Source organism: Trachypithecus francoisi, unplaced genomic scaffold (genome assembly GCF_009764315.1).
Source record: "Trachypithecus francoisi isolate TF-2019V2 unplaced genomic scaffold, Tfra_2.0 Lachesis_group10, whole genome shotgun sequence".
Classification (NCBI taxonomy): Eukaryota; Metazoa; Chordata; class Mammalia; order Primates; family Cercopithecidae; genus Trachypithecus; species Trachypithecus francoisi.
Window position 1 is genome coordinate 86,581,885 of NW_022681455.1, and position 13,268 is coordinate 86,595,152.

The window sequence follows — 13,268 nt, forward strand, 5'->3', positions numbered from 1 at the left end:
CCAAGTTGCTTACTTTGTCTTCCTTTCCTTCAGGGATGCCAATGAGCCATAGATTTTGTCTCTTTACATCTCATATTTCTCAAAGGTTTTGTTCATACTTCTTTATCTTATTTTATTTTTGTCTGGCTGAGTTATTTCAGAGAATAAGTCTTTCAGATCTGGGATTCTTTCCTCAGGTTGGTCAGTTTCACTGTTAATACTTGTGATTGTATTATAAAATCTTTGAAATGAGTTTGTCAGCTCTATCAGATCAGTATTTATTCTTTACTAAAATGTCCATTTTTGTCTTTTGTCTTCTGTATTGTTTTGTTTGTTTCTTAGATTCCTTGTATTGGGTTTTAACTTCCTCCTGGATGCCAATGATCTTCATTTTTATTTATATTCTAATTCAATTTCTGTCATTTTAGCTATTTCAGCCCGATTAAAAACCATTGCTGAAAAACTAGTATGATCCTTTGGAGGGACAAAGACATTCTGACTTTCTAAGTTGCTGCAGTTCTTGCAGTGTTTTCTTCTCATCTGTGTGGGCTAGTGTTCCTTCAATCTTTAACCCTTTTCCTGTTTGCCCTGAGAATACTCACCAGCAGTGCTTGTGGCTGCGGCATTTAGCCCAAGATAACCTTGTCACAAAATGTGTTACCTTTATTATTATTCTTGCATCACTCTAGTATATTGACTTCGGAAACAAAAGACTATTCTATTTTTAGCATCTTGTTTTTATCAGTGGTATTTTCATTAAAATATATAGTATTTCTTGATTGCTGAAAATGACCATTCCTAGAAAACAGCATTTCTACGTGTGATGTCAACATCATTCTCAAACAATTGTTAGCTGAAGATTCATGTGACGAATCTGATTTTTCTGAAATAGATGATTCTGATTATTCAAATGATTCTGAGGTTAGTTCTGTTTATAAATAACTTCAAGAACAGTTTTTCTATTTTATTTTCACGTTGAAAATTAGTCAGATTTGCTTCAGCCTCAAAGAGTATGTCTATGTAGAATTATGAATGCTTGCAGTAAGCTGCACTTTTCTCTTCTAAGTGGGAAAAGAGTTCAAGTTGTTGTCCATTGCAGGGTTTTTGTTGTTGTTGTTTATCTCCTGTGATTCCCTTTTGAGTTAATTGTAGTATAAGGTGGGTGCAGCATTCATTTCTGGAAGATTTGAAGGGGCCAAGGCTGAACTCAGCACTCCTGGCCTGCATAGTCTAACACTCAGGGGCTGATAGTAGAACCTTGGCTTTGTTCTCCGGCCTCTCGAGGATAAAAAGTGGCTGTGCTGGAGGGACTAGAGTTGTTCTCAGTCCTCTGGCCACAACACTCTGATGGGTGGTGCTAGCCAAAGCACTTCATCAGAATGATGACAGCAGGATTCGTTCTCATCCATGAATGGAGCAGTCATGGCAGTGCAACAGTATGGATATTCATTGGCTGGGGAAGGATAGCAGCACAAATGAGGCTACAGTGCTCCTGCTCATGCTTATGCTGGATATGGGGTACATGCTGGGATAAGGATGCTGGTGTCCATGTTGGCAGTTATGCCTGCGATGGTGAGAGTGGGACAATCATGGGTGTGGGGCTCCCAGCCTGCATGCATGCATTTGCATCTTTAGTGGAGGTGGTGCAGAGGTGGGAAAGCTACAAATGGGTCTGTACAATAGTCACTGTATTCATCCGTGTGCAACAAGAAGCATCAGCAACTGCACAGACTCTTTTTTGTTCATCCGGTAAGTAATCTAGAGAGAGTATGTTATCTAGTACAACTTTAGCTAGATAATTGAGAGAAGCCTATTGTGCAACTGTAGCCTTTACAGTAGAATCTGCTTCAGGGAGTTTTATGAGAGATAAACTTTTCATCATTGCTTCATTTACTTCAAACCGTAAAAAGCGACCAAACAAACAATGCACAGCCAGAAGAGTGAAGGCCTCTTGGCAGTGCTCTCTCTAATCTATGATATAGGTTGAGAGAAGTAGACTGATGTTCTGTTTCTGACTCTGAGGCAATAAATATATTATTTCAATTTCTCACCCATTTTGTTTCTTCATCATTTATATATCAAGGCATAAAGTCATCCCTTTTTTTTTTTTTTTTTTTTTTGAGACAGAGTCTCACTCTGTGGCCCGGGCTGGAGTGCAGTGGCCGGATCTCAGCTCACTGCAAGCTCCGCCTCCCAGGTTCACGCCATTCTCCTGCCTCAGCCTCCCGAGTAGCTGGGACTACAGGCGCCTGCCACCTCGCCCGGCTAGTTTTTTGTATTTTTTAGTAGAGACGGGGTTTCACCATGTTAGCCAGGATGGTCTCGATCTCCTGACCTCGTGATCTGCCCGTCTCGGCCTCCCAAAGTGCTGGGATTACAGGCTTGAGCCACCGCGCCCGGCCAAAGTCATCCCTTTTAAGCTTAGTTGTAAAATCCTTCACAAATATAAGTATATCCCTTTTACACAAGATCCATTTTATAGTTTGATGGTTTATAGAGGCATGAGCATGAAAAAAATTGAGGTAAGAGTGTCATAATAGTAGAGAAGTCTTGATTTGTAACCTTGGGAAGGCTGTTTATGTTCAGGATGTTATCTGCTTCTGGGGAGAAAGTTTCCTCGTTAGCTTTACCTTAAGGTCTCTAATGAGTGCACAGTTCCAAAAGTCTTGTTGGAACCTTCTGAGTTGTGAGATTATAAACCCAAGGTTTCTGGTCCTGAAACTTTTCTACAGTGTGAGTGACAAGGGCAGTATTTCCCCAATGTTGTTTCCAGAAGACACAATCTTGGGTTTTAGATGATGAATGGTTTGATTGTCCTCAATTGGTGTACTACAACAAGCTGTTTTTACTTGGTGAAAATACGTAATGCATTAAAGCTTTGAAGCATTTGGTCATATCAGAGTTTAGAAGAAGAAGATGCATGAAGATGCAATAATGCATGCATGCGTTATTAGAAGCATAGCTCTTCTGGTGACTATTTCATAGGGGGTAACTTATGTTTTCCACTGGAAGTGGATCTGAGTCTCATCAATATGTAATACCTTTGATCAAGACAATCCAGTCAATTCAGTTAGCCTAGTCTAATGCTATTTTATCTGTAATGTTTAATTATTTTGTAACTTATCAAGAAAGACAAGTACCTTTATCACTGGAGATCTCTCCAGAAAGGTCACATGAGAAGCCTCCTCCCTGCACCCCCCCCTTTTTTTTTGAGATGGAGTCTCATTCTGTTGCTCAGGCTGGAGTGCAGTGTCACCATCTTGGCCACTGCAACCTCTGCCTCCCAGGTTCAAGTGATTCTCCTGCCTCAACTTCCTGAGTAACTGGGATTACAGGCACCCACCGCCATGCCCAGCTAATTTTTATACTTTTAGTACAGGTGGGGTTTCACCACTTTGGCCACAATGGTCTCAAACTCCTGACCTCAGGTGATCCACCTACCTCAGCCTTCCAAAGTGCTGGGATTATAGGCATGAGCCACCATGCCCGACCAAAAATACATTTTAAATAATGTTTTAGCTATTGTTATAACATCAGCTCTCCTGCATGAGAAAACTTGCATATAACCAAAGAATATTAATTGAAAATGACAATGGGACAGGTGTAGTGGCACATGCTGCACTTGGCCTGTTGTCGAACTTCATGGTTCCAATGATTTGACGTTCTGAAAAAGGCAAAACTATGGAGGTAGCAAAATAATCAGTAGCCTGGAGCTCGTGAAAACTGAGGAATAAATAGGCAGAGCACAGAAAACTTTTAAGGCACTACAAGTACTCTATATGATTCATGTATCCTGTATTGGTAAATACATGTCCTTATACATTTGTTCAAACCCATAAACAATATAACAAAAAGAGTGAGACCTAACAGAAACAGTGGATTGTGGGTGACAAAAATGTGTTAATGTGGCTGGGTGTGGTGGCTCACACCTGAAATCCCAGCACTTTGGGAGGCCAAGGCAAGCAGATGACAAGGTCAGGAGACTGAGACCAACCTGACCAACATGGTGAAACCTCATCTCTACTAAAAATACAAAGTTAGGCTGGCACCTGTAATCCCAGCTACTCAGGAGGCTGTGGCAGGAGAATCGCTTGAACCCAAGAGGCGGAGGTTGCAGTGAGCCAAGATCAGACCATTGCACTCCAGTCTGGATGACAGAGTAATGTAAGTTCATCAGTTATAACAATGTAGAACTCCCATGGGTGGATAATGGGGAAGACTGGGTATGCATGGAATAGGATGTATATGAGAACACTGTACTTTCTTCTAAATTTTACTGTGTAAACTTACATAACTTTACTGAAAGACATAAGAAAACATGTTTGAAAATCAATCACGTCTTTAGATCAGAAAAAGTGGTGAAATAAAGATCATAATGACACAAACTTGGTGCATTTAAAACCTAAAAGAAACATGTATTTTCAAATATAATTTTCAGAATGGAGGGGATGATGGCGAATGGAAGGCAGGACTAGATTGCAGCTCCAGATAGAGTAGCATCTGGAGGCTTCCACTGTGCATTTTAGCTCCAGATTGACTGCAAGAAAAACCAGCAATACTGAGAGGACCCACAGACCCTCTGAAGGAAGTGGATTGCTCCTGCAGGACCCGGGAGATACCTCAAATACTGTGAGTGCCCCAACTGCAGAGGTGGAAAAGGGAGACGCTCCTCCCCCTAACACACATACCCCCACTGGGGAAGCTGAAGGTCTGTTTGCAGGAAAAGTTTTCCAACTTTAGAATGAATTGGAGAGGGTTCCTTCTTTCTCTATCATGTGGAATACTGTCAAAAGGATTGATACCAATTCTTCTTTGAATGTCTGGTAGAATTCTGCTGTGAATCCATCTGGTCCTGGACATTTTTTGTTGGTAATTTTTAAATGACCATTTCAGTCCTGCTGCTCATTATTGGTCTGTTCAGGGTATCTAATTCTTCCTCATTTAAGCTAGGATGGTTGTATTTTTCCAGGAGTTTATTCATCTCTTTTAGGTTTTCTAGTTAATGTGCATGAAGATGTTGACAGTAGGCTTGAATGATCTTTTGTATTTCAGTGGTGTCAGTTGTAATATCTCCTGTTTAGTTTCTTAGTGAGGTTATTTGGATTTCATCTCTTCTTTTCTTGGTTATTCTTGCTAATTGTCTATCAATTTTATTTATATTTTCAAAGGACTAGGTTTCTGTTTCATTTATCTTTTGTATTTTTTGTTTCCATTTCATTTAGTTCTGCTCTGATCTTGGTTATTTCCTTTCTTCTGCTTGGTTTGGATTTGGTTTGTTCTTGTTTCTCTAGTTTTTTGAGGTGTGACCTTAGATTGTCCATGCTCTTTCAGATTTTTTGATGTATGCATTTAGGGCTATGAACTTTCCTCTTAGCACCGCCTTTGCTCTATCCCAGAGGTTTTGATAGGTTCTGTCATTATTGTCATTCAGTTTGAAGGATGGTTTAATTTCCATCTGGATTTCATTTTTGACCCAATGCTCATTCAGGAGCAAGTTATTTAATTTCCATGTGTTTGCATGGTTTGGAAGGTTCCTTTTGGAGTTGATTTCCAGTTTTATTCTACTGTGGTCTGAGAGAGTGCTTGATATAATTTCAATTTTCTTAAATTTAGTGAGGCTCATTTTATGGCCTATCATATGGTCTACCTTGGAGAAAGCTCCATGAGCTGTTGAATACAATGTGTATTCTGTGGTTGCTGGATAAAATGTTCTGTATGTATCTGTTAGGTCCATTTCTTCCAAGGTGCAATTTACATCCATTGTTTCTTTGTTGACTTTCTGTCTTGATGACCTATCTAGTGCTATCAGTGGAGTATTGACATCCCCCACTATTACTGTGTTGCTGTCTATCTCATTTCTTAGATCTATCAGTAATTGTTTTATAAATTTGGGAGTTCCAGTGTTAAGTGCATCTATGTTTAGGATTGTGATCTTTGCTTACATGAATAAGTTCTTTGGTGTTGATTTGTGAAGTTTTGGTGCACCCGTCACCAGAGCTGTATACACTGCACCATATTTGTAGTCTTTTCTCCCTGTCCTTCCCCCCACTCTTCCCCCCAAGTCTCCAAAAAGTCCATTGTATCATTTCTTGCACCTTTGCCTCCACATGGCTTAGCTCCCACGTATCAGTGAGAACATTTGATGTTTGGTTTCCTCTCCTGAGTTACCTCACTTAGAGTAATAATCTTTCATCTCATAGAGGTCACTGCAAATGCTGTTAATTCATTCCTTTTTAGGGCTGCATAGTATTGCATCGTCTATATATTACTACAGTGTGTTTAGCCACTCATTGATTGATGGGAATTTGGGTTGGTTCCACGACTTTGCTATTGTGAATTGTGCCACTATAAACATGTGTGTGCAAGTATCTTTTTTGAATAATGACTTATTTTCCTCTGGGTATATACCCAGGGAATGCTAGGTCAAATGGTAGGTCTACTTTTAGTTCTTTAAGGAATCTCCACACTGCTTTCCAGTGGTTGTACAACAGTGGTTGTACCAGTTTACTAGACTACCAGCAGCAGTCTAGAAGTATTCCCTGTTCACCACATCCACAGCAACATCTACCTTTTTATAATTTTTTGATTACGGCCATTGTTGCAGGAGCAAAGTGGTATCGCATTGTGGTTTTGATCTGCATTTCCCTGATCATTCGTGATGTTGAGCATTTTTTCATATGTTTGCCATTTGTATATCTTCTTTTAAGAATTGTCTATTCTTATCCTTAGTCCACTTTTTGACAACAGTCAGCAGAATAAACAGACAACCCACAGAATGGGAGAAAATCTTCACAATCTATACATCTGACAAAAGACTAATATCTCGGATCTACAACAAACTCAAATCAGTAAGAAAAAAATCCCATCAAAATATGATATAACGAAATACCACCTGTATCCCAATAAATTATAGAAAATTAATAATAATTTTCATGTATTATTCAGGAGAAAAAATCCTGTTAAAAATAAAATAGAGGGACTTGTCAAGTCTGATATAAATTCATAATTACATGTATTATCCTAGACAGTTCAAGGAGGACAGGACTCCTAGGGAAATGTCTGCCTCTGGGTTGCCTGCAGCCCACTCTCTCACACCACCCCCTACCCGCCCCAGGCTTCCCTGACCCTTGCCATTGCAGCCTTGCTGCTACCGCCAGGCCACCGGCATTTTTTTTTTTTTAATACTTTAAGTTCTAGGGTACATGTGCATAACGTGCAGGTTTGTTACATATGTATACTTGTGCCATGTTGGTGTGCTGCACCCATCAACTCGTCAGCACCCATCAACTCGTCATTTACATCAGGTATAACTCCCAGTGCAGTCCTTCCCCCTCCCCCCTCCCCCCTCCCCATGATAGGCCCGGTGTGTGATGTTCCCCTTCCCGAGTCCAAGTCTGGGTATATACCCAAAGGATTATAAATCATGCTGCTATAAAGACACGTGCACACGTATGTTTATTGCGGCACTATTCACAATAGCAAAGACTTGGAATCAGCCACCGGCATTTTTTAAAGAGGCCCCAGCCTGAGTTCCAGGAGCAGAGCTTAAGTCGGCGCAGTCAATGCGCATGCGCGAGGCGCGAGCTGATTCTAGAGTCACAGTGATCGCCACGGTCCGCCTGGCGATGGGTCCGTGAGGTGTAGCAAAGCAGGACCCATTCGTAGCAGTGCGTCGGTGTCGAGGCTCCAGCCTGACGTCTCCAGGGGGTGGAGAGGGATGGTCTCCGGATGCCGGGAGTCGCGGAGGGCGCACCAGGATGAAGAAACTTCAGGCGGAGTCCCAGGGAAGCAGCGCGGGATCCCAGCCTCCGGCCTGCCCAGACGTTGTGCGGGCGAGTCTCCCTGCAACTCGCGCCCCCTCTGATCTCGTGGACAGGCCTGCAGTATGCCCATGGGCTGCTCTCTTACCCGATTGTGGTTCTCGCGGAGAGCAGAACCCTGCAGCCTCAAGGGCTGCCTGGGGTGGGTGTTTCTGTGCCGCTGCTGTAGGTCTGTGTGTGTGTATGTCTTTCTTTCTCTCTCTCTCTCTCTCCTCTCTCCCTCTCTCTCTCCCTCTGTGGCTGTATGTGCCCATGTGAGTGTGTGTTTTGGGATGAATGTGCCCTGTGCGCTGGAGGGCTGTTTCTTGAATGTCGGCCTGTGTTTGGTGAGCCTTCTTCTGTGTCTGCCTGGGACGTGTGACCAGTTGTCCGTCTTTTTCCCTGCGGTTCCAGTTTGGGTTTGTGAAGGCCTTGGCAATGTGGGTAGCTGCGATGGACCTACAGGGGTTGAAATCTACTCCCCATCCTGAGAGGCCTCTTTTCTAGGATCAAGACGGCCGCACCACACCCAAGGACAGTATTTTAAAAAGCATCACAGGAGCTCATTGTCCTCCTGCAGGAGGGGTGCAGACCGACCTCCAAGAAGATGGTTCTAACTCCTCCCATCCTCTCTTCCCATTGAGAAATGGAGCCCCGCCGCGACACAGGCTTGGAGAAGAAGCCGAGAACTGGACGTGGCAAGGATCTTTGTCACTCCAACGCTGGCCTTTCTGGCCAAGTCACCCGTTTGGCACCCCTTGCCGGGAGCCCATGGCGGTGGCATTGTGCTGTATCCCGCCTGGGCTCTGACCTCTACTCTGTCCTCCCTCTTGCTCTATCTGCCATGTTTCTGACGGGCCTGGATGCGTTCTGAGCGGCCTGGATGCTCAGTGTCTTCCACAGAGAACACTTTTGAGTCCATCAGGGAGAAACTGCGTGGAAATCCGTTTCATGATTGTTGTCATCACAAATCATCAAAATGTCATCTGACAGAACATATTTTTCTAAGTTGATTTACTTACGAGACATTTACAAGGGTATAGAATAATGTGCTCAGTGAATGTAGTCGTCTTATTTAATCTTTGATGTTTCAGATGATGATATTTTTTGTTTTTTGAGACAGTCTCACTCTGTCATCCAGGCTGGAGTGCAGGAGGGAGATCACAGCTCACTGCAGCCTCAACTTCCCAGGCTCAAGGGTCCTCCAACCTCAGTTTCCCAAGTAGCTGTGGCTACACGCATGCACCACCATGTCCCGCTTTTTGTAAATTTTGTGGAGATGAGGTTTTGCTGTCTTGCCCAGGCTGGTCTCGAAATCCTGAGCTCCAGCAGTCTGCCGACCTCGGCCTTCCAAAGTGCTGGGATTACAGGCATCAGCCATCAAATCTGGCTAGGATTACTTGGTTTCCTTATTGGCATATTCTATATTCACCAAATAAAGAATCTACAGTCTCAGTCCAGGTAGGGTAAGCAAAAATAAATAAATAAATAATCTACAGTAATTTTGCGTACGTATATTCTAAATTTATATACAAATTCATAACTTATATTGGTCTAATTTTAAAGTTTTTCAAACAATATACGTAATGGCCATGTCAATCTTTTCATAGCTTTTTAAAATTAAAATAGATTCGAAAGTATACCTAAATCGTTTTGGGTTGTTTTTGTTTTTTGTTTCTGGAGTGCAGTGGCGCGATCTTGGCTCACTGGAACCTCTGCCTCCCAGGTTCAAGCAGTTCTCTGCTTCAGCCTCCAGAGCAGCGAGGATTACAGGTGCCTGCCACCATGGCCAGCTAATTTTTTTTTTTTTAATAGAGATGGGATTTCACCATCTTGGCCAGGCTGGTCTTGAACTCCTGACCTTGTGATCCACCTGACTAGGCTTCCCAAAGTGGTGGGATTACAAGCGTGAGCCACCGCTCCCATCCCCTAAATCTTAAAAATATTTTTAAAGAGACATTTTTAAAAATCAGTTTTAAATGAGTTTAGCATTACATTTCCAATTGTTTATATTTTAACGAGGGCTGACTGAATTGTCTTTTTTTAAAAACCATCTGGCCAGGCGTGGTGGCTCACGCCTATAATCCCAGCACTTTGGGAGGCTGAGGCAGGTGGATCATCTGAAGTCGGGAGTTCGAGACCAGTCTGACCAACGTGGGGAAATCCCATCTCTAATAAAAATACAAAAAATTAGACGGGCATGGTGGTGCATGCCTGTAATCCCAGCTTCTCGGGAGGCTGAGGTGGGGGAATCACTTGAACCCAGGCGGCGGAGGTTGCGGTGAGCCAAGATCAAGCCATTGCACTCCGGCCTGGGCAACAAGAACGAAACTCCGTCTCAAAAAAATACAAAACCAAAAACAACAAAATCGCCATGTAGCCTTGAATTAGTAACACATCTATCTTTTCTTTGATGTGGGGTCTACTTATCTTCACAGAAAGTTTGGATTCTTTTCTATTAGCAGTGAAAGAGATGCTGTACTTGACAGTCTCATCTTTTATTCAAATGGAAAGGTTATCAAACTAGTTCTCAAGACAATGCTTTTAAATATTATTCATTAATCTTTTAAGTAAACAATTTCTATCTTATTCCCTGTATACTTGTTGTATCATACTTTATTTTTTATTTTTTAATTATATTTTTATCTGAGTCACCAGGAGAAAGATTCCCTTGTGGTTCAAACCAAGTGTTCAGAATCATAACAGGACAGAAAGGTTGGATCCCGAGCAAAGCCCTAGAGGGGAAACCAAAACAGACTGAAATAAGACAATAGCCCATATAAAGAGATGAATGAGTGGCTACACAAACACACACAGACACACACACACCCTCCGATGATGTGCGCAGAGGCACATTGCACACAGTCATTTATGTTTCTTTTTAAATACTGGTTTGTGGGGTGGGTTTTTGATTTTTTCCAGCTACAAGAAAAGGCCGAAAAGTGCATACGTGAGGCGGGAAAGGCAGAAATTCAGCACTAAAGTAGTTTTCCCTGGAGGAACATGAAGGGGAGGAAACAGGAAGCAGTGGTGGGAGAGTTCACTCTTCTCACCCTTGGGCTTCCTGCATTTTATTATTGGTCCACAAAAGTTATATTCACATTGTAGCTTCCAGGCATCTTCCTTCCTGGGAGTAGATTGACTGAAAGACCTCTGGGAACTGTAGGGAAGACCAGGGGATCAGGCCAGCTTTCAGGGCTCTGTGATCTTCTAGGGATGGATGGCTCTGGTAGGGAACAAAGAGGCCCAGCAACCCTGGGCCCCTCAGCACCAGTGCAAAGTTCCCTCCTCTCTCTGGGGATGTGTAAGAAAATGGCCCCTATTTTGAGGACAGAAAGAGTAGAGGGAGGGCCTGCCTGCAAGATTCCATGGCTGGCTCCCCTTGTCTGGGAAGGAAAACTAAGCTGAGCCACAACAGGCTGTTTCCTGCTGCTCTGGGCCCTCCTCTCACCACTGACCACTCTCCCAAATGAAGGTCTTCTAATGGGATGTGTCCCTGACCTTTGGTCCCCAAATCCGCATTGTACTTTGAGAGCAAGAGGAAACAGAATGCACCAGCATCACCCCCAAGACTCCCAAGATCAATTCCCCAGGAGATTCTCTGCCTCCCCAGCCCCCACACTGCCCAATACAAGATATTCTACCCACTTTCACCCAAGCTGGGGCCAAAAAGGAAAAGGATTGGTCAGGCAGGAGCTCCTTGCCCACAGTTAATTACTCATTTCCTCAACCTCTGATTTTGGGCAAATATTCCAAATGCATTAACAAACAGTTGACAAAATACTTAGGATGACTAATGACTCAACAGGTCCTGTCCCTCACCTGCGAGTTACAAGTGCGCAAAGGGACAGGAGGTCAATGGTAGGGCCTGTTTGGACTCAGGGTGACAATGGGAGGGGGACAGAGGGGTGGCAAGAAAAACCAGAGATGAATAAAGTCAGGCCAGGGTTGTCACAGCCAGCAGAGAGAAGGAACTTGAGCACAGCACCATCAATCCCCTCCGCATCCTGGAGGCTGTGCTTTCCATTTTGTAGCCCGGGGGCCCTCTTTCTTGTTTCAAAGGGGCTTTATGTGAGGGGGAGACCTGCAGAGAGAGCCCCCTCAGTGAGACACACACAACGTGGATGAAACAGGGTCCTTCTGGCACCCTATTCTGCAGCCCCAGACACAGATGGGGGAAGAAAATATGCCTGGAATGATGGAGCCTTCCCCCATCCCTTACCCCTAGTGAGCTGCAGACCAAAGGACGGCCGCCACCTAGGCTACACCAGCCCCTTACCTTCTGCTCTGCACACTGCAAAGGCAGATGGCTGGGCTTTCCCCACTCAGAGCTTGGGGAAGGAGGAATTCATTTCAAAGACAAGGGAAGGAACTTCTCTTCCCTCAGGGCCCTCTCCTCTCACTGTGGGTTTTGAGGAAATTATCAGGGGAAGACGGCTCTGCACAGGCCCACATACGCCCACTGCACACAGGCCCAGAGACATCTGAGGACATGCTGCCTGCCCCATCTCTCACTCTCACACTCACACTCGCTTGTCAAACAACCGCAGACACTCACAGTCCTGCCTCTGCACGCCAGGTCTTGGAGACATAGTGGTCCCTGCCGGCTTTGTGCACCTGCAAGTCCACTCGGCATTGGGCTGGGGAAAGGAGGCCATGGAAGGCCCACGGCATCTTCCCAGAAGGAGCAGGGAGGGGCGGCCACCTAACGCAGATCCCAGGAACTGGGGGAGCTGGGGGCGCTGCACACCCATAGGCCCGAGGCGTCTTTGCCCTCCCCTTGGACCACGGCTTCCTCCTAGGCTGGATGGGTTCCTGGAGACTGGGGGTGGGCGTGGGGAAAAGGGGCTGCCGGGGAGAACTCCCCGTTCTCCTCGCCTTCCTGCGGCTGTCCTACAATGAAGAAAGGCAAACTTGACCCAAACTGTGCTTCCTGGGGCGCCCTTTGTTCACTGCAGGCCTGCGTGGGCAGGAGGCAGAATCACTGGATGTGAGGAACTCACGGGGAGGAGAGGGAGCTTTCACCCCGCAGCAGGAGCCCCATGCTCCTGTCGTCGCCCTGGAAGAGAGAGAAGGTGGAGAGGGAGACCCCGGTGGACCAGCAGCCCCCGCTTTGAGAAAGAGAGGCAGAGGCCCCTCGCACCGGTTCCTACACAAGGCGGAGCCGCGTCCCTATCCCAGGGACAGGGAGTGGCTCCCACTGTGGCTACTGTGTGGAGCCCCTGCCTGGGGGTCCTGGAGTCTCCGCCTCCCCCAGCCACAGCATGTACGGATGTGTGAGGCGCTGGGCGGGAGGATGCGAGGAGAGAAGGGAGACGTCGAGGCTGGGGCACGTCTCCAGTTCCAGCTCCCGAGAGGCCCAGGCCCCTCCATCAGGAGAGACACCCAAGCCGTCGGCCAAGACCCAGGGGAAGCCTCCGGGGAAGGAGCTGGGAGGTGGCAGGAGACGGCTTCTGTCAGCAAAAGCAGCCGGAGCAGGGACAGGGTCTC